Raw genomic sequence first — 23,134 nt, 5'->3', positions numbered from 1 at the left:
TGAACAGATATTTTGTTTTATCTAATCAATGTTCTGTTTACTAGAGAAAACTAGTATTGCGATTTCCCTTCTAATTGATGGAAATGCGGAAGGATTCATCAGCGAATATCGACTTGTTTCGCGACTGCCGAGAGTTTTTAGCAGAAGTAAAAAGTTTTCTTGCACTGGTCAATTTCGTCACTCATTAGCGGAACTTCCGTGTTTTTAATGGAATCAAGAATTTGAGTTTTCAATGATTCAACAAACGCGAAGATCAGAATCAGGTAGATAGAGAATACAAATTTTATAATGTGGAGAAGTTTAGAGCAATTTAGGGATTCAGTGATTTAAATCTTGGCGAATTTGGGCTGTATGAGCAAAAGAAGATTGTAGTCAGAGTTGTTTCAGCAAGTTCCTATTGTGAAAGAACAAGAATTTTAACGCACAAGATGAACAAAAAAAATCATGTAGTTAAAACTTACTTAGTTAAATTGAACAATACGAACTTCGTAAAGAAATATTTTCATATGCATAATAAGGTGCGACAATTTGCTCTTACATGTATTTAGGAATATCTTAAAATGAGATGTATGAGTGCAATAATACGGCTTATGCTGGAAAACTTACAATGATCTTAAATCGTTAGCATATTACAGTTGCATTTCCTTAAATAAACAGAAGAATTTCCAATAAATTAAAATATAATAATATTTTATTTATGAAAGAGTAGGGGTGAGATGGATTGTAGAGTACAGAATAGGGTGATGAAATAATAATAATAACAACAATAAAGAAACATGAGAATCATGCCATGAGAACTATAGACCAATCACATGTAAGGAAAAGATGAGCCAGGCTATAAAAGCGCGAGCGACTCCGCGCAGCCGGCATTCTTACAACGGACGTGATACGAGCAACATCTAACAAGGAACACCAGCAGCAGTGGCAGCAGCGAACAAGGAAGCTAACCCGAGCAGCCAATATCGAGCTGGGTATCGCATCGGTCTGCTCCAATAGCAACAGCAGCAGCAGGAGCATCGGACACTGAAGCTAATCCAAGTAACCATCGAGCTGGGCGTCGCATCGGTCTTCATCAAAATCAATAGCAGGAGCAGCAGCAGCAGCGGACATCGTAGTTAAGCCGAACAACCAACAATCGAACTGTGCGTCGCATCGCATCGGACATCACGAGCTAAACATTGTCGGCACTCTCTCTCCGCTGATAGCGCGAGGACGCGCTTCCATTGAGCTGGGAGAGTGTCACAGTGTGGAACACAATCAACGCCGCATTACGTGGTTAGCACCCACGTACTAGCCGGCTTCATAAAAGAGTTTATAGAGTTTTCCTCACTGTAGCCAGCAAAGAACTTTCTGGGATGAGGCTTCATGTTTGAAGCCCATCTATCGATCGCAATGTACGATTATATTGGCGGTCGCGACAGTAGAAACTTACATTCTTCCTTCAATCTCTAGATACTTCCAGGGTTTTCCGCGTTACCATTGCCACTCAAAGTTTTCGACGTCTGTCAAGCAAACCACAACACCGGAGAAATGGTAGCAATTTTCGAATGGATACTTTAATACTCGTTGACATTTTCGGATTTGATCTGTTTTCCTTTTTTATTTTTTATTCCACCCGATGAGGAAAACACTTGACATTATCAGGGCTCCAATTCGGCCGTTTTGGTTTATGCTGCTTGTGTCAAGGTCCATTCCCGCTGTATATGTTGCCAGTTCGAGGACGAGGACATTGTGTGGGTGGAGCTATCGGTAGCGGATGCAAAATTGATGTGCTGCCCTTTTTAGCGCAAGGAAAAATATCATTAGTGTCGCATTTCTATGACGTGTGCATTGCATTTCCTCGTTGTCGGAGGCTAATCAAAGCCATGGTTTGGGTTCGTCATTATAAAATAATTTCCTCCTGTGTTGTTTGCTGTTGAGAGTTGAGCCCATTATATTTAATTAACGCATCACCTTGAGCCGTAATAAAATTTTTCCGCTTTATCACGAGAATTATGTTTCGGAGACCTTTGAGCCTTGAACAACGTAGTTCGACCGAGGGAGGGAACTTGTGGCATAATCATAAAAATTTGCCATTTTGAAGTTCACTACTGTTGTTTATGTGCGCTACAGCGGATGCCGCAGTTCATTAGAGCGGAAGCAATCTGGAGGAGCCATTCAACCCATTTTGCCACTTTATGACAGTAATTGATTCCGAGCGCGGAGATTTTTGTGTAGCGGAATGAAAACTCATTAACGTGGAATCACGACATCGCGTTGCAAGGTTCATAAATGAGTTGAAAATCAACCCCTGTAAATGGTGGTATTTCCTCATATGAACAACAATTTTGAATTTTTGACAAACAAAAAAACTTCTTTGATTCGGTTCATCTGTGCAAATGTAGCAGTTTAATCTCATTAATGACACCTCATCGCACACCTCCTCTATCGGCATTCCTATCTCTGTTTGATGGACTCTTTGAGAGCTATCATTTCTGCAGGTTGCACCGAAGAGATGGCAAAAATGAAGTGAAATGGGGTCAAACAGCACTTGAAATTACGAAAGAATCTTGTGAAAAAGGGTGTTGTTGAGATGTATGTCAAAAAACTGTTACCCGATGTATGGTGGAGCGCACAGCTTGTTGTAAGTTGATTTTGAGAAAACCGCTCCTTTTCCAAGTAAGCTTCCTTTTGACACAGTTCAGAGAATTCTGTCTGTTGCCGGACTACAAATGAACCCTCGGATTTATATTCTAATACCTTGCGATTATATAACTTTTCATGATACCTTCCCCATACACAGGGGAAGGGCCGAACCGGTCCCGGGTCGGTAGAGTGATGACTGAACATTTTCGCTTCTTGTGGCTTCTTTGAAGCTGCTATCAACCGGAAAGTTTTCACGTATTATCTGGTTAGCAGAGTATTGTGCGGGTTATATCAGCCAACGGGCGCAACCGGGTTACTCATGAAGCTCATTTATTTGAATAAGAATGGGTGTGATCAGAGAGTTTCGTATTTGTTTGCTGATTGCAGCCAAATCTTCTAACCCCTTGAGGCATCTGCATTTGTTTCTAAACAGTTGGATATGTGCTATGGTTTCAATTCACTATAGATCAATATATTTGGAGGCGTGTGTGATTGATTGAATTATAGACAATTACTAAATTGTTCGCAATAAAAATCTTTGAATTTCCATTTCTTCCAATTTGTGTCATCAAAATCATCACTCTTGGAAACTGTAGAATCCCGATGAAAAATTGTGAGATGTGTTGGATTTTTCCACGTTTACCAATTCCCGTCCTGTTAGAAGATGGGAGAACAAAATTATGTTCAATGCAATGTATTGTAAAATCGAATATCTGTTGACAAATGTATATTAGACATTCCTCCAGTGACATTTTTTTTATTCATCTTCAGAGGAGAGCAATCAGTACCTATTCAGCAAACGTGCTCATAAAAATATATAGCATCCGGCCATTTGTCGGCGTCTGATTGGGAACTCTTCATTCAATCTATCTGCATAAGTATCCTCATGGACTCCCGGCAGATTGCGAGTCGATGCACATATTTCATATACACCACACACCGCTTTTTTCCCTTCGAGGGTGCGCCGGTATCTGTTCGATTGCGCTTCAAGCGGAACAACATCCTTCCGTTTGCCATTAACTGTTACATTAGGAGCGAAGAAGCCCCCACCGCTGGGCCCAGAACGATCGGCAAACTCGGGAACAGCTCGATACTTTATTACGTGGCACACATATTACGCTTTCATGCGAACATAAATACATTCAATTACGTGCTTCAATTTCTCAACTTGTTCCATGCTGGGGCAATGCAATGGTGGCCTTCTGCTCCTCGCGCCACGGCTCCATCTTCGCGCACATCATCGCGGGTAGGATGCTTCAATGTACCCGGCCGAGAGTTGCTTCCTGGAATATGAACAGACATATCTGTGCACCCGACACGCTGAGGTCCCCGGCTATCGAAGCCGGGGAAAATAGCTTGTCATAGGGATTGAATTTCCCCGGAAAAGATAGAGAGTCGGGAGAGAATGGACTAGAGGAGCGAGAAGCGGCGCTTGATTTACGACCAAATTCTGTCGAACTCTTTGACTCCGCAGAAACGAGCGGAGAATATTCAATGGAAATGACTTTTCCGATTAAGATAAGGAGGACGCCATGGAGAGCAGATTTTTGCACCGCCGGGAAGAAGATGTTGGCAATAATAAGAGTGTTCGAGAGATTTAGATTTATCTTTTCACATGTCGGCTCGGAAATGATTGAAATTCATGCGATAGTCGGGCTTTGGCTGACTTGCTTCGAGACAGGTCCGTCTTATGTATAAAATGAGTGTGTTTTTGTTAGAGGAAAATAAAATTTGTACGAATCATTCGAAATCAATATTTGTGCTATTTGTGAGGTGTATACAGGGATTAGTATTGTCGGTATCCTTCCCCCTCAATTAGTTATTATGCGATGTTGTTGGGAACACTGCTTGGCTCAATATTGATTGACATCCTTCGTGTTGCCGCTCAGTCTCGTCGGCATAACAAGAGAGGTAAGGCTTATCAGGTTATCTTCTCCCTGTACAAAGTGATACTTGTGGTATAATGGCTACCGAATACTCTTCCGGGTCAATACCGTATTCACACTATTCTAGTTTGAACTTGGTTGTGATGACTATACTTTATTCGTAAGTTTCTTCCGGAATTTTTTTTCCACGGACTTGAAATGAACCTGGATACCTATAACATCAATCAATTTATTCAGCCTTAATTGTATTCGAAAAATAATTCAATTTAAAAAAAGCGCTGAAAACAAATGTCAAATATGGGTTTTTATTTAAAAATATGAAAAGGAATAAATACCCAAAAAAATAATTTCAATAATTAACATTATTTTTTCTCAAACAATGTTTTTTAAGTCCAAAAAAATATGAATAGTTGATACAAAAACCCACAAGTCATCCACACATTGGAAGAAGGGCATCATATACTTTTTTTTTTAGAATTTGAAAAAAATACTGTTTGAAAAAACATAATTTTTGTGCAATTACATTTTTTTTATATTTTTTTTATAACAAAGTAAATAATTCATAGATCTAAATTTTGTAGGTCTTTTGGGTTTTGAGTTAGTTTGTAAAAATCTATGAAAAAACTTCGTCTACCTTTTTTTGAGATTTCAAGTAATTACTGTGAATAATAATTGAGTGAAGGCATTGTAAGGACATTCCGAGATTTTTTTTATAATTTTGTGAAATATTCAAATCATTGTTTCTGACCGAAAACTTGGAATTTTATTGAGTGAAGTTTAATGAAGACATATTTTCGTGTCGTGTGAAGAATAGACACGAGTGGAAAATAGATTTGGTTGGATATTATCTGTTCTTGTTGTAGAAAAATTGGACAAGGTGAATATAGTTCAAAGATATGGCGGAATCTCATTACCTCCGATAGAATCGAAGATGGATGTGCGTTGAATTCGTTTAGATAAACCAATTCCAAACAATCCAGAATCCAAAATATAGAATCTAAAATCCGGAATCAAGTTCGATTATGTTCATTTATTTGTTTTTCAGGCTAAATAAGGGACTATCCGCATATCAGCTTAAGAAAACTGTAAGATGAATTGAATCTTTTCTACCCGGAAAATGAACTAGATGTCTCGTAAAATTAATTCTCTGTCAAATTTTTGGTGGTTCTGGAATGAACCTTTGGTTTGGTTTTACTGAATCATACCTTTGGTGATTCCGATAGTGCTGTAGGATTGTGGCTTTTGCCTTGAAGTTGGTGTTTCTGGATTTTCGTTACATTTTGATGAGATTTATTTTATTTTCTACTTACTTCCTTTTGGCTCATTTTGTTGACTTTTCTCTTCTTCTTGGTTTGTATTGCTGTGGCTTTGCACTTAATCGTTCATTAGACGGAGATGCTTTGGTGATGATGATGATGATGATGATGATGATGATGATGATGATGATGATGATGATGATGATGATGATGATGATGATGATGATGATGATGATGATGATGATGATGATGATGATGATGATGATGATGATGATGATGATGATGATGATGATGATGATGATGATGATGATGATGATGATGATGATGATGATGATGATGATGATGATGATGATGATGATGATGATGATGATGATGATGATGATGATGATGATGATGATGATGATGATGATGATGATGATGATGATGATGATGATGATGATGATGATGATGATGATGATGATGATGATGATGATGATGATGATGATGATGATGATGATGATGATGATGATGATGATGATGATGATGATGATGATGATGATGATGATGATGATGATGATGATGATGATGATGATGATGATGATGATGATGATGATGATGATGATGATGATGATGATGATGATGATGATGATGATGATGATGATGATGATGATGATGATGATGATGATGATGATGATGATGATGATGATGATGATGATGATGATGATGATGATGATGATGATGATGATGATGATGATGATGATGATGATGATGATGATGATGATGATGATGATGATGATGATGATGATGATGATGATGATGATGATGATGATGATGATGATGATGATGATGATGATGATGATGATGATGATGATGATGATGATGATGATGATGATGATGATGATGATGATGATGATGATGATGATGATGATGATGATGATGATGATGATGATGATGATGATGATGATGATGATGATGATGATGATGATGATGATGATGATGATGATGATGATGATGATGATGATGATGATGATGATGATGATGATGATGATGATGATGATGATGATGATGATGATGATGATGATGATGATGATGATGATGATGATGATGATGATGATGATGATGATGATGATGATGATGATGATGATGATGATGATGATGATGATGATGATGATGATGATGATGATGATGATGATGATGATGATGATGATGATGATGATGATGATGATGATGATGATGATGATGATGATGATGATGATGATGATGATGATGATGATGATGATGATGATGATGATGATGATATAATAATGTCTTGAATTAGAGGCATTAAATTGCTCCAGTTATTCGAATGTAGCATAGAAAAGGAATTATATTTTCAAATCAATTCTCAGCCTCAGCATGACCATGTACTGTTGATTGCTCGCTGTATAGAGTCGTCGAGATCTAGTGTCATCTCGAAAAAAAAAATTTTGTCAAAAATCGGCACTCTGGGTATTTCGGAATAGGAAACGAAAAGTATGGTTTAGGGTGCCAATAAAAATAGTTGTCTCGATTTTTCATTCGGAACTTGCTACGAAATATTGATTTGCACGATAATATACCCTATGCAAAATATTAGCTCTTTCGGACTTCATTTACTGGTGTCACAAACGTTAAAATTTGAGTTTTTTTGAAAAACGAAAAATCACCGAAAATCTAGGTTTAAAAAAAAACATGTTGTGGATAACGTACCCCTTCCTTGTTACAGCCATTGGAGAGCAAGACGTGTTTGTGAGTCTCGGGGCAAAGCAGCATATCCCACGGAGCCCGGTGATTCACACAGTACCCTAAACCATACTTTTCGTTTCGTATTCGGAAAAAAGTCCCAGAGTGCCGATTTTTGAAACTTTTTTTTTTCGAGATGACACTAGATCTCGACGTTTCACGCCATTTTAAGACATTCGGCATCAAAAAATTTTTTTCGAAATCCCCCATTTCCTTTACTCCCCCTTTGGGTGATTTTTCGATTTTCAAAAAGCTCAAACTTTGACCGCTTTGCGCCCTCTCCCTAAAGTCCGATTGAGCTTAAATTTAGCATAGAGCTTTTTTTCGAGGTGGTGAACATTTTGTATAGCTTTTGAAAGTTTTTGAAATTTTAGGGTCGATTTTTCCCATGCATTCATTGGCACCCTAGTCTGCGTTTCCCATAGAAGCGAAAGGTTTCAATCTGACGGGCCAGGTCTTGAGAATACGGCGGATTCGATAACGTTTCCCAGTAAAGGGTTTTCATTGCGCTCTCCATGGTTCTAGCGGTTTGCGCCGGTGCGCAGCCATGCTGTAATATCATTTTACCGTGTCTTCGGGCCCATTCCGGTCTTTTTTTCCCTCGTTGCAAATTTTAAATTCACCATTTATCATTTATTAGTTTTATATGATGTCGATAGCGATCTGTGTTCATCGTTTCACCCTGTTTTAGTAGCTTGTCGTACACGAAACGGGCGAAACAATTAGGCTTCGCAGAGAAAGGGCCGACTTCACCAAGCGGAAGTCACGATTTTTTGCCCTTAGGGTACTCGAAATAGATCCATTCTTCGTCGCCAATAAAATGAAAATCAGTCGATTTTTGACAAAAAAAAAATTCTTTCGAGATGATAGTAGATGATATCAAATGAAAGAGCTTGACTAGTAGAACACTGTTATTCCTGAAAAATGCAAATCCACGATGGCTGCCACTACAAAATGGCGGACTACATATTTTCTCAAATCCCTATTATTATGGGTATCAAATGAAAGGGCTTGACTAGTAGAACACGGTTATTTATGAAAAATGCAAATCCATCAAAATCCTATCAAATGGCGGACTACATATTATGTCAAAATCCCATTAACATGGGTATCAAATGAAAAAGCTTGACTAGTAGAATACAGTTATTTATGAAAGATGCAAATCTATGATGGCTGCCACTATGAAATGGCGGGCTGCATATTTTCTCAAAACCCGATTAATATGGGTATCAAAGGGCTTGCATAATAGATTACAGTAGATCATGAAAAATCCAAATCCAAGATGGCCGCAATCACAAAATAGCAAACTACTTTATTAAACGGCTTATTTAGCTTGGACTGTTCGTATGTATGTTTGTATGCCTCTAGGGTTGTCCCACATTATTAGAAATTTGACCAATAGGAACTGAGCGAATTTATAAAACACCTTTATCTCTGCTGTCATTGTAAAACTGATTATCTTGAAAAATCCAATTTGGCCGCCGCTACAAAATAGCTAATTCCATCTTCTTCTTCTTGAATGGTGTTAACGTTCCCTGTGGAACTTTTGCCGTCTCAACGTATGCATTCACTAGCGTAATTAATTAATACTTAGTTCAGTTTTCTTAAGCCAAAAAAACACGCCTTGAATGTATTCCGAGGGGCAAGCTCTAGAATACGCGTGACCATAGTGCAAGTCGAAGGAAATTTCTTTGAAGAAAAATCCCCGGCCAAAACGGGAATCGAACCCGAACAGACGGCATGATAATGTGAGACGCTAACCACTCGGCCATGGGTGCTGATTCCATATCATCTCAAAAAAAAAAGGTTTATTGAGATATGTGTATCAAACGAACGAACTTGACTTGGAGAACACACTATGTATTTTCTGCAATCCACTCAATATCGGTATCAAATATGTTTTTTAGACTGATAGAATACAGTACAATGGTTTTATTGTAGAGAAATATTCTAATGAAACAGATAATGAACTAAAAACTAGAAAATAAAATAAGTAAAAAAAACTTTTCAAGTTAAACGGTTTATTTGTAATTAAACATAATAATGCTTTTAGTACATTATTATGTTTAATCGCAATTAAACCGTTTAACTTAAAAAGTTTATTTTTAGTTTACTACAACTAAACATCCCACCGGTCAAAATGACCGGTTTGGTAGAAATAGGTATATATGTCGGTAGTTCTAGTGTTAAATCGATGTTGGAGTTTATATCGGTATATATCTGAAAAATTAGGCGCTTTACTACATGGAGGTCAACTTTTTTCAATCAACATGTGGTTTTGTAGCAGGTTACGATGCCATGTCATGTGTAAAATCGGATTCTACGTCGTCTGATGGAAAACATGGAGTTTTGGTCGAAAGTTGTTGCCCGGTATAGTATGCTCTAGGTTCAGGAATCGCCTCGTTGAGGTAATCGACAAAAATGGAGGTCATATTGAAACAAGTTCGCTTTTAGAAACATTTCGTGTAGAATTCTTAACAATATCGGCTATACAGTTTCGACCTCATAGGTTATGTTGTTATTGGCAGTACATACTGAATAATGATCTCACAAAGTCACTATTCCTTCTGCATTTACACTCGTAATGGCTCGTAGTGAGTAGTTTTTATTACCGCAATCAATCTTTTTAACAAGTGATGAGCAGTGCCGATCTCATCCTTCATCGTTCGTTGTTAATCAGTCCGACACAATTTTGTCCATAAAAGCACTGAAAATCTACTGCCGTAGGCCAAGCGCTACCGGATGCTGATTACCACAATGTACTATCGAGTTTTTAACGCCGTTCCCCACAACTTGTGTCATGATGTTCCACCCCGAACGACCAAAAAAAGTGCACCCATAAAAATCGCATAAACTTGCTCCACATTGCTAGGTGGTATGAATACGAAGCCCCGGATCGACAGAACCGCACGCGTCGTGCGCTGTTTCCTCTGCTTTTGTGAGATTGAAACATTCATTTGCATATATGCAAAATGCGGTTTTCCATTCGGTAACAGCAGTGGCAGCAGCAGCGGGAGGCTTTTGGAAATACAAGGCTTCGAAACAATGGTTCTGCGGCTCATTCTGGTACGCTCCGTCTCCCGCGTCACGGAGGATATGAATGAAGTGCACTCATCTCCGGCTCGGGCTAAGGGAATTTCCTTGCAAACCTGAAGAACCGTTCCACGTCTCATTGTCACAATGTGTCTAGGATTCCGCGCGTCGTTCGCGTTTGATGCACACACACACACACATACACACACACACACACACACACACATGTACCGCAAGAATGTGGTGCTTTTGAACGATGAAAGCTGCTGCTGTTGCGAGCTGGCGCTGTCAGTTCACTCGAGCAGATCCTTTTCCACTCTTTTACCTTCTCTCTCGGTTACCATTTGTCCGGCAGATGAGATATGGGAAAGGGAGTGCTCACACGGTTTGAAACCGAAATTAATGTGGTTTCGCGGTGAAATAATCGGTTGTCGCGCTTGTTTACGAGGTTATCCTGTGTAACGTGAGGGTGGTCACGCAGAAGCGAAAAAAGAAGTAGGTTGCAGTGCTCACCTACCAGACGAGAATGGAGCGGACGATACATTCGGTGCCAAGTTGCTAGGGACGTGTTTGGCATGGGATTTTATGAAAATTAAATTATTTTTGAATTTTTTTATGTAGCGTTCGAAGATCCAGTTCTGCGTGAGGTGACAACCTTTTCACTCAATACAAACACGTTTTTTAATAGAACAAAATATTTTATAACGCTGACTTTTTTTTTACGAAAATATGAGCGCATTTATTTTTTACTTCATTTGGTAGTAACTCTCAAAAGAAATTGCTAGTATCTCTCGACCTTCTGGTTGGATGGCTTTTCTGAGGATATCCTTAAAACACAATGTAAACTCACACGAAAGATGTTTGAAGAAACAATTGAATCAAAAGTGGTGTACCACATATCTGCCATCAATGAAATACATAGAGGGCGCCAAACCACATATGCTTCAAGCGCTGCACACAGCGATTTCTCCACGATTGCCCCCTTGCAAATGTTACAGCTCATGTAATACAGATCCAACTGAGTGGGAGTAGAGTATAATCAGAAGGGACTTCAAGATGCTCTGGCCTGAATGTGCAATCGAGCGCTTGTTCACTCGATTGAAGGCGATGAATGATGCTAGCTTCTCACCATGAAGAATGGATGCTTTACCACGAACGGGATCTGTTGCAGAACGGGAAGCTGCTCACAGCTGCCAGCGAGTGGAGGGAAAAAGCCAACACAATAGTTTCCATGTTTCATTGTGAAAACTGTTCACAAACTGCGATGGTATCGGGGTCACCCTCTGTTGTACTTTGGCACGTTCGCAGCGAGCTGAAGTCGCACCAGAACGAGGATTCATTAACGGGTGTGCTTTCGATGGCCACTTGGGAATACCAATGAACAGCAGAAATTCGATGATCTACTTAGAACAAAATGAATCATCAGCGAATAGTTAATGAGATTTTGGAAAAGTATCGAGAACGCAGCGTAATCACCTTTAGTAGTACGATTAACTGAAAGTAATCCTGAACTTGGTTAAACGAAATCCGTTATCCCTGCAATCAGCGAATGTTCCGAACTGCACGTTGTGATCGCCCACGCATACGTGTCTGCATGTAATTTAGGTGCTTGCAACCATCTTTCTCCCACTCATCAGTCTCGTGTTGGCGTAGTGCATCAAGCTGTTGTTTTTTTTCTTGCGCTAAATTCGACGAAAGCACCCGCTGCTTCTCGTAGTACTGTTGCATTTGGTGAAGTGCTCCAGCTCTAGCTGTTCGTTAAGCTCTCTATCGCAAATCCTCGCCCCGTGGATGTGAGGCTTACATACGAAGCGCTTCGCAGACAGAGTTGATGCCGCACGAAAACAGATTGGCTTTCGTCTGCCGATGACAGTTGCGGGGAGATGAATGGCGTCCCAAGGATTTTCCGACCGTCGTGGGAAATAGGACATTTGGTGGTGGTGGATTACAGTAGTGTATGCATATATACTTATGCTAGGACTGTAATTACTAATCAGTTGCAGGGAAGCGATATTGCATTTTGTGTGGTTTTAGTCAGTTTGTTTCATGGCAGTGGTTCAAAATCAGTTTCATGTTTAGAGTTGGTTTAGGTTGTTTAGGGTTTAGGTTGACACAGAAAATATGACCGTATAGTGAGCAATTCCAAATGAAATCGACAACGTACCGAAATAGTATCTTAGAAAGAATTACAGAGTATTGATGTTAAAGCGTGAAAAAATACACACTGAAAAAAAATTAGTACTTTTTTTTATATACAAAAAAACTTTAATTTGCAATATCCAAAATATGTATTTTTATTGTTTTTATTTTTTCATGTAACATAGAAGTCATGCAGAAAATTTGAAAAATCAGTCCCAAATAGTAAAACTATTTTTAACAAACTTTGTGGAACATCGACTATTTATGAATTTTCGAAACTTCGAATATTTGAATGTTAACAATCATTTTTAGCCACAAATTATAAATTCTGATGTGATTTAGAACAAAAAAGCTTATTACCAATCTCCCTCTAATTGCAACCATTCTCGAGATATTTAAAAAAATATTAAAATATAAAAAAATATTAAAATATATTATTTCTAATTTATTGTTTTTTTTATAGTAAATATGCTCTTTTAATATGTTCGTCGTGTTATACCGTCGTGTTCATGATATTTTATGAATTTGCTTGATAAAGAGCATTTTTTTGAATCACATCAGAATTCATAATTTGTGGCTAAAAATGATAGTTAACACAAAAAAATTCGAGGTTTCGAAAATTCATAAAAATTCGATGTTTCACAAAGCTCGTCAAAAATAGTTTTACCAACTTGAACTCATTTTTTAAATTTTATACATAACTTCTATTTTATATGAAAAAAATTTAAAAAATTAGATCTATAAATAAAAAAAAGATTAAATTGAAAAAGACAATAAATTAGAAAAGTTTTTTTCAAATATCTCGAGAATGGCTGCATTTGGAAGGTAATTGATGAAGAGCTTTTTTATTTCAAATCACATTAGGATTCATGATTTGTGGCTAAAAATGATTGTTAACAGGGCTCGGCATACTCATAGTCAACTGAGGATAGTCGGCTGACTAACCGACCGACTATATCCATAGTCAGTCGGTAAATGATTTTTGACTCTTCACGCAGTTTCTTCGCCAAAACGTCTGAACAAGAAGTCGGACGTTTAGTCGCTATCTCCCTCTACCGACTCGACTATATCATTCCATTCTTTCCAGTCAAATTGTCCTCATTGCATTTTGAAGTGACTTCCCCCAAAACGAATTCGTTCCTCTCTCTCTCTCCCATGCACGTTTGCATGCATCGATGTTTGAGTTCACCGTGGTTTGACAAACGCTACAGGTGAGCTAGATTTTTTTGTAGAGTACACGAAAACTACTCACACGTATAAAATAGCGTGCAGTGTGTGTGCGCTATTTTGCACGACTAATACTAACTAATACTAATGCGAGGACCTTCATAGCATACTTGATAAATGTCTAAGTTCGTTGGTTTTAGTTCACGATGGGTAGAAAAAAAACCGTCCATTGATGGGGTAACTACTTTTTTGCATCAGGAATCAAGTTTTCGTTCTTCTTTATATGGACGTGCGTACGCGGGTACAAAATTAGTATCAGGGGGAAATGGAAATGTGGATTGAAGTCAGTTGAATGAGGAGGTAGATTTGTATTCATTAGTCGAGTCAGTTAAAATAACCACTGACTGGACTAGTTCACCAGTCATCCTCGCTAGTCAGCGCTAGTCAATTCATTTTCTAGTCAAGTCTTTTTTTGTTGGCGGCGACTGCCGAAGCAGTTCTAGTCGAAGCGAAGCTACTGGGAGTAGAGTCGGTCTTGATTTTTCACCTTTGAAGATTTCGGGTCCTGATTGTTAACATACAAAAATTTGAAGTTTCGAAAATTCATAAAAATTCGATGTTTCACAAAGTTCACTAAAAATAGTTTTACCATCTTGGACTGATTTTATAAATTTTCTTCATGACTTTTTATATGAAAAAATTAAAAAAAAACTAAAAATATACACATTTTAGATATTGCAAATTAAAGCTTTTTTTGTAAATAGAAACAAGAGTACTAATTTTTTTTCTCAGTGCATATTTTTTTCACGTTTTACCATCAATACTCTATAACTCTTTCTAAGACACTATTTCGGTATGACTCATAGTTTTTGAGATATAAATTATCAAAGATTTCTCTTAATAAAATCGATACGCCCTTTTCAAAAGTTACACTGACACTGACAAAAATTCCCAATCGCTGTGGAAAATTCCATTTTTCCTCCAACCCAAACGGAATACAAACCTTCATTCGAATCAAAAATACTCATGTTTTGTAAGTTGTTAATTTCATTTGGAATTGCTCATAACTAAGCCAACGGTAGCCCCACGTCAACCTCGCGGTTATGTCACAGATGTCAATCACCCATTTTTTTTTTGCAATTTCCGTAGAACGATTTGGGTAACCCTGTATGAGCTGTATGCTCTACAAGTTTTTTACACAACTCGGTTCTCTCAAATAGTCAGACATGTTGAGAAAGGTTAATTAAACATTATAAAATTAAAATTTACATAAATAATAAATCAATCAGGGTAATTTCAGAATTTATCCTGTTTTATGATTCTAGATACTTGGATTCTAGATACTTGGATATTTCCATTTTTACGTCCGATTCTACAGTTTAAAATATATTTGTAAAGCTAATTTTGTAATGAAAAAAGTCGGTCATAGAATGATGAGTCGGTAGGACTATAGCTCAAAATTCTTGAAAACTTCAAAAACGACCTTTTTTGTGAGAATTATTGCTAAAGGGAGCATATGCTCGTGAGAGTGCTTTCATTCAACCTTCGTCCTCGCATTATTCCTCTGTTGTTTCCGCTACCAATGTTTGCCCGGAGGATACACCTGGCGTTCACCCGTTAGTTGTTTTTTTATCGGCCTGAACCGAATGAAGAAGCCCTTGATGCTATTCAGATCATGCATGGTCTGGCATGATACACCTTAGTGACTTCTATTTCAAAGACTAGGTCGAACAAACTAATTGTTGGCGTGGCTAATCGGGACGCCAACGCAATTGTTGCCGACGAGCACTTCACGTTTGAGTGTCATGTTTATTTTCCCTCTCACGTATTAGTGATTGAGGTTGTGCTAACCGGCAAGGGCCTGACGTATGAATACATTACGAGTTATGGAGTTGGCATGTTTAAAAATCTATCTTCGATGACTGTCCAAATCCTGGACTGCCGCCAGCTTGGAACAGTTATTCTGGGAAGAGAGAAAAAAACAAGTTTACTTTGTCAAGCTCGTTACGAGTCACTTTCTCTGGCTCTATTCTTCCTGTCTACATGATGGTAGATAAATTGAGGCTGCCTGTTCGACTTTTTTCTGTTCCTAAGCCAAGATGTGAAGTGCAAGTTACACTGCTGCTTCTTGCGCTAACAAGGTGCGCTGTTCCATTTTCGGATCAACATTTGGATAGGCATGCAAAAATAGCAGGTATAAATTGATGCGCTCATTGAAGACATGTTTGAAGCCTTTGGAACGTGCATTTGCAAAAATTCTAAAAAGCGCTTCCCCCTGGCCCGAAAACAACCAAAAAATGCAGCGGACAAGCAAAATCAGGTCCCTCCTGGCTTCAGTGGGAGTAATTCACATTTGAACATCCCAGCACTCAAGGAGACATCAAAAACATCAATTGTCTCGGTTTAATCGTCAGTTCCATCTTCCCAATTGGGATTTATGCAGTTTTCTGACAACATGGATGGAATTGGATGGAATTCAATTGTGGAAGAATCTTCCAGACTTGGCGAAACAGCGTTTGCTGAACTTGTTCAACAAGTTTCTGGAGCTGAATATTGTCCCACATGATTGGAGGCAAGTGAGAGTGAAAACCCAACAAGCCGGCTTGCGATCACAATTCGTATAGTCCGATTGCAATGTTATCCTGTATTCGTAAATTGTTAGAGAAAATGATTCTACTTCGTTTGGACAAGTGGGTTGAAGCGAACAATTTGCTGTCAAATACGCAGTTTGGCTTCCGCCGAGGTAAAGGGACGAACGATTGTCTCGCGCTGCTATCTTCTGAAATCCAAATCGCATTTGCTCGCAAAGAACAAATGGCTTCCGTTTTCCTCGATATCAAAGGGGCATTTGATTCAGTTTCCATGGAAATTCTCTCAGAGAAACTTCATAATCGTGGACTTTCACCAATTCTGAATAATTTCCTGTACAATTTACTGTCAGAAAAACACATGTTTTTCAATCATGGCAGCTTGAAATCTTCTCGATACAGTTTTATGGGCCTACCACAAGGCTCCTGTCTAAGCCCCCTCTTGTACAGTTTTTACGTCAATGATATAGATGATTGTCTAACTAGAGATTGCACGTTGAGACAACTTGCAGACGATGGAGTTATTTCCATCACGGGTACTAATCCCGCCGTTCTGCAAAAATCCTTGCAAGATACCCTGAACAACCTGTTCACGTGGGCTCTCAAGCTGGATATCGAATTCTCTACGGAGAGAACCGAAATGGTCGTTTTTTCTAGGAAGCACGAACCCGCCCAATTCCAGCTTCACCTATCCGGCAAAACGATCAGGCACTCGATGTTTTTCAAATACCTTGGAGTATATTTTGACTCTAAGTGTACCTGGGGAATACACAATGCGTATCTGAAACAGAAATGCCAGCAAAGAATCAATTTTCTCCAAACAATAACCGGAACATGGTGGGGTGCCCATCCAGGAGACCTCATTCAGTTATACAAAACAACGATATTATCAGTGTTAGAATATGGCAGTTTTTGCTTCCGATCAGCTGCCAGGATTCATATTCTCAAGCTGGAGAGAATACAATATCGTTGCTTGCGTATAGCAATGGGGTGTTTGCATTCGACACATACGATGAGTCTCGAAGTTTTGGCAGGAGTACCCCCGCTTACTCTTCGGTTCACAGAATTATCCTACAGACTTCTCATCCGTTGCAAGATCATGAATCCATTGGTGATTGATAACTTCGAAAATCTACTCCAACTGACTCCTCAGTCAAGTTTTATGTCTTTATACCATGATTTCCTTACCCACGACGTGCACCCTTCACCAGGCATCTCCAACCAAGTTTGCTTCCCATACTTTTGCAGTTCCTCTGTCATTTTTGATCTGTCCATGCGACAAAAAATCCATGGAATCCCAGATCATCTACGCTCAGATTCTATTCCGCCGATATTTTCGGCAGAATATGGGGGTAAAGTTAGATCTGATAAAATGTTCTTTACTGACGATTCATTCATAAACGGGTCCACTGGCTTCGGCATCTTCAATGAAAATTCCAGTGCCTCTTTCAAACTCAAAGATCCTTGTTCCGTGTATGTCGCTGAAATGGGTGCGATATACTATGCTCTAGGGATCATTGGAACACTGCCCATCGACCATTATTTTATTTTTTCAGACAGTCTCAGCTCAATAGAGGCAATCCGCTCAATGAAAGTTGATAAACGCTCATCTTATTTCCTAACAAGAATAAGACAACTATTGAGTGTTTTGGTCGAAAAATTATTCAAGATTACCTTAGCATGGGTTCCTTCTCATTGCTCGATTCCGGGGAATGAGAAGGCGGACTCGCTAGCTAAGGTGGGTACTTCAGAAGGCACACTTTTTGAAAGGCAAATTGCTTATAACGAATTTCTTCATATTCCTCGTCAGCACACGCTCGTAAGTTGGCAGCGCATGTGGAGTGAAGATGAGTTCGGTCGTTGGTTACATACGATTATCCCTAAGGTCTCGACGAGTGCATGTTTCAAGGGATTGAATGTAGGTCGTGATTTCATTCGCGTGATATCTCGGCTTATGGCCAATCACTACAACCTAAACGCGCATCTCTATCGCATTGGGCTCGCAGCAAACAATCTTTGTGATTGTGGCGATGGCTACCACGACATCGAGCATGTTGTCTGGTCGTGTATCCGGTTCCATGCTGCTCGCTCTCAGCTCTCTAGAGCACTGAGAGCACAAGGCAGACAATCGGATATCCCCGTCCGGGATATCTTAGGTAGCCGTGATCCTGATTTTCTGCTTCATCTATACCTGTTCCTCAGAAACGCCGATGTCAACGTTTAATGATGTTTCTATTCTATCCTGGATTCCTCGAGTCGAGAAAGACGCACCACGCTAGATATGAGGTACAGACTAGGGGGGCGTTGCTGATTAATGGTCAGCTGCATCCCAATAGGAAGTATCCCGTGTCGGGCACACGTACAGAGCATTGGAGACAGCAACATCCCAATTACGAAAACACTTGTAATACTAACCTCTAGCCAACCGCGAGTAATCGGTTACATATTACTAACATAGATAATAAGAAAAATTGTCAAAGTATTGGACTCCCGGCCCCGTGAGGCTAGCGCCATATGAGCCTTGATAAAAATATATATTTTGGAAGAAAAAAAAAATGGATGGAATCTTCACGTTCTTCAATGTTTCTGACTCCACCGTAATTGAGAACATAATAGTAAGGGCAATTGATACAAACATGGTCCTTTTTTGATGCCTAATTCAGATAGAGAGGTTCGAATTATCACAGCTTTACAGTGTTGTAAAATTATGGTGTACTGCAGACTGTGGTAGACTTATTCCCGAATTTTATATGTGACAATTTTTGAATTTATAGGCCAAATTGTTGTGTTTTTGCTTTGCTCCTCACGAACTGATCTCAAAAAGGGATCAGTAAGTGTCACTCATTGTTTAGAATTGATCTTCCACTTATTGGAAGGATGGAAGGCAAAGCTCTTTGCATTTTCAGCTGGAATTGACCTTCGAGAATTACGGATAACCGTAAACAACTTGATGGCAAGTGCTCACTCCTTCTTGAACCGAGGTTCATTTGTGGCCAAGGTTATCACGACATCTAACACATTGTTTGATCGTGCGAAGTTTTTCTTTTCGTCAGACCGTTCTTAGAAAACTTCCTCCCTGTCCAGGGGAAACAACCTAATGTGAATACACTCGTGTCCGTAGAACGCAACTGAGAGGGTCGTATAGCACAAATAAGTGCGGACCGGCAAGTTATGATACTGCCTCTACAACTTCAGCTTAAATTGTCGTTACGATTGTGGTCTAAAGTAGATCAATCCATTATCTACTTTTGAAGTTTCCTCGTAGATTACAATCGGATATCGCGTATTACGCTCTCAACCAATCACCATGTACTTTGTTTTGGTAAAGTTTATCATGAGTTCGATTCTCGCTGCCTTCCTCTTGGAAGGTTCAAAGATCTCGTGCTAACAGTAGCAGTGTAATTTCGTTTGGTGGAAGCAGCACATCGATTTTCATGTCGTTGCATCTGGATTTACTGGATTTGATCGAAACGATTGCTAAGTCCGAATTACGGCGTTGAATGCCAACAAGTGAGTGTTATTTTATGTGAGCGAATTGTATAATCTTTCTGCAAGCATTTGAATTTCAGTTGTCATATAAAAGACGCTAATATACATGTGATACAAAAATCAAATGAACCGTTCGTTTTACGAGAAATGAAAGTGGAGAGCGGAAATGTTGTGTTACAAGCATCGCCATTTTTCTATATCAGAGATATTTGCATCAATCGATAGGAAATATTTATTGCACCTAAGCAATTCCAAATTAAATCGACAAAAGATAGAACATGACTATTTTTGATTCGAATGAAAGTTTGTATTCCTTTTGGGTGGGAGGAAATATGAGTTTTGACTCAAGTGCAACTTTTGAAAAGGGCGAGTTTAAACCCATATGGCTTCAAATGTTTTTCAACGTAACTCCTAAGCATACATTTTTACCATAATGATGTATTTGGAAAAGTTGTTGAAAACTATAAGAAAATTCCTCACATCACATCACATTCAAATTCATCATAATTTGTGGCTAAAAATTATTGATAACATACAAAACTTCGAAGTTTTAAAAATTCATATAAATTCGATGTTCCACAAAATTCGTCAAAAATAGTTTTGCCATCTTGGACTCATTTTTATTTTTTTGTATAACTTATATTTTATATGAAAAAAAATTAAAAAAAAATTAAAATACATATTTCAGATATTGCAAATTAAAGCTTTTTTTGTAAATAAAAAAGGGTACTATTTTTTTCTCAGTTTATATTTTTTCATATTTTAACATCAATACTCTAAAACTCTTTCTAAGACACTATTTCGGTACGTCTCATAGTTTTTGGAAATAAATTATCAAAGATTTCTCTTACTAAAATTGTTACGCCCTTTTCAAAAGTAACGCTTGAGTGAAAAAAAATCCCAATTGCAGTGGAAAACTCATATTTCCTCCAACCCAAAACGGAATACAAACTTTTATTCGAATCAAATATACATGTTTTTGAAATCTGAATTTTTAGGACGATTACAATTACTCACCTATTAGAATTAAGAAAATTATACATTCTTTGAAACTAGTTAATGAACAGTTGGGAAATGTCAAGTATTATCTGAAGGAAAATCCTGCGTTCATATATATTCATGTCAAACCAATATAGTGGTTCTCAGAGTTCCATGGAAAGTGGTAGTTTTGTTGTTTATGTGACCCGTATTTTTTAATTTTTTCGTTAGGGTGTCCATTTCCGTTTTAAGGTGGTCCGAAAAATCAATTTTTCCCACTTTTCCCAAAAATGATTATTTTTAAAAATTCATAACTTTTGAACTACTGAACCGATTTGGATAATCGACATATCAAATGGAAGCCAATAAACTAGTTCTTCATTAAAAACAATGGATTTAATTTTCGTAATTATTGATTGTAGTCGGTTTTTTTATTGTTTTCATGGCTTTGGACTGAAGGGCGATATATTTTTTTATATTTTTTTGAAAGCTGAGGATTTTTTACATAACATATCTCGATATTAGAGATGCTTTTTTTTTCTTTTTGAGATATAATTTTACAAATTAAACCGGTGGTCCGAAAAATTATTTTTGCTCTTTTATCCAAAAATGACTTTTTTTTTTCCAAAATTCATAACATAACATGATTGATGACTCAAAAATTCATTTTTGGAAAAAAGTGGGAAAAAATGATTTTTCGGACCACCCTAAAATGGAAATGGGCACCTCAATAAAAAAATGAAAAATACGGGTCTAACGTTTTGCGATAAAGAACATAACTACCGCTTTTGACGAAAATCTGAGAACCACTGTATGGGTTTGGCATGGAATGACTGTATATAGATAAATAAACATGAATTGTCAAATGTGTTTGTTACGGTTACAAAAGAAATTTCGAGAAACATCACAATTCCAGAGAATTCTAGAGAGAACATATTTTATTGTCGAGAGTTTTCTGTCGAGTGATTCTTTGGTTCGCGATGAGTCACACATAGAAGGAATATATTACAATACATGAATGCATGATGCAATTTCAATAGGACGTGTTGCAATTCTCCAACACGCAGCGCGAAGAAGCACATTGGAAGCAAATTTCTAGAATTAGGCTTTAGTAGAAGGCAGTGTATATAATGTAAATAGAAAACATACTGCATGGCGCGTGGTAAATCGGCTTTATATGCATCAGTAGCAGAGAAAGAGAAGAATGATAGCAGTATGCTCGCGTATATATAAATATGCTCGTGTATGTATAAATTCCCCAAGGATTTTATAATAAACAATCAGTTACTCTCGGAAAGTTTAAGAGTGTAGGGGAGGTGGGGGTAAAACAGACATGAGAAGAAGAACTTCAATTATATCTTTGGAAACTCAAGTTTCCCGAAACTTTGATGCAGTTTCTTGAAATTGATTATACTGTTTTTCTACCTAATTGCCCAAATATTTCACAAAAAGAGTGTTTTTCAATGTTTTTTACTAAAATTTTGAAAAAGACTGAAAAGTACAAAATTTTTTTCGATGCGTGTATAATAGACATGTAGTGGGGATAATATGGACAGGTTTGTAATATATGAAGCGTAGAGGTTCATCGATCGCGAGAGGAAAAATTTTATTCAACCAAGGTTTGAACCCATCACGGATGTCCGTTTAATGATGAAAAAATCGAATTAATCCACCTAGAAGTGATATCGCGCCCTCACCCGGTTTGGCGTTGTTGAAGCGTAATCGGGTGGACTTTCGACGTTTTGTGACAATGGATGAAACGTGGATCCATTACCATACTCCTGAGTCCAATAGACAGTCTGCGAAGAGGCACTGAGGCATATTTCGAAGACATTTCGTACTACAGAAAGGTAATTGAAACGTTGGAAACTCGCCATACCAAGTGTATTGCTCTCGAAGGAAACTATGTTGAGGAATAAATAAAGCTTTGCCCAAAAAACCAATGTTTTCATTAAAAATCCCGGAACTTTTCAGCCCATGTAGTACATCAAATAAAACGTAATGAATTTACAATTCGATTGACATGCAAACCATCAGAATGCTTAGGTAGCGAAAATTCGTTAGTTCAAATTTCAATTGACCATCTTTGTATCTTTGTTATGGAATGATTACGTCCCATAAAAATCATCAATGATGGATATCCAAGATTCTCTCTGTTTGTTTATGCTGCTTCGAACGTGCACTCGGCCACGGGTGCACAGAAACATCGGACCATTAGTGCTATTAATGATAG

At 38.1% G+C, this 23,134-nt stretch overlaps 1 protein-coding gene across 2 annotated transcripts in view; it reads right to left on the bottom strand.

Annotated features, from left to right (window-relative positions):
* Positions 1 to 23,134, bottom strand: part of LOC129777486 (uncharacterized) — a 648,520-nt gene that overhangs the window by 218,082 nt on the left and 407,304 nt on the right. The window lies entirely within an intron of this gene.

The sequence above is a fragment of the Toxorhynchites rutilus genome, chromosome 3 (assembly GCF_029784135.1).
Source record: "Toxorhynchites rutilus septentrionalis strain SRP chromosome 3, ASM2978413v1, whole genome shotgun sequence".
Taxonomy (NCBI): domain Eukaryota; kingdom Metazoa; phylum Arthropoda; class Insecta; order Diptera; family Culicidae; genus Toxorhynchites; species Toxorhynchites rutilus.
This window is presented reverse-complemented; position numbering and strand designations above follow the sequence as displayed.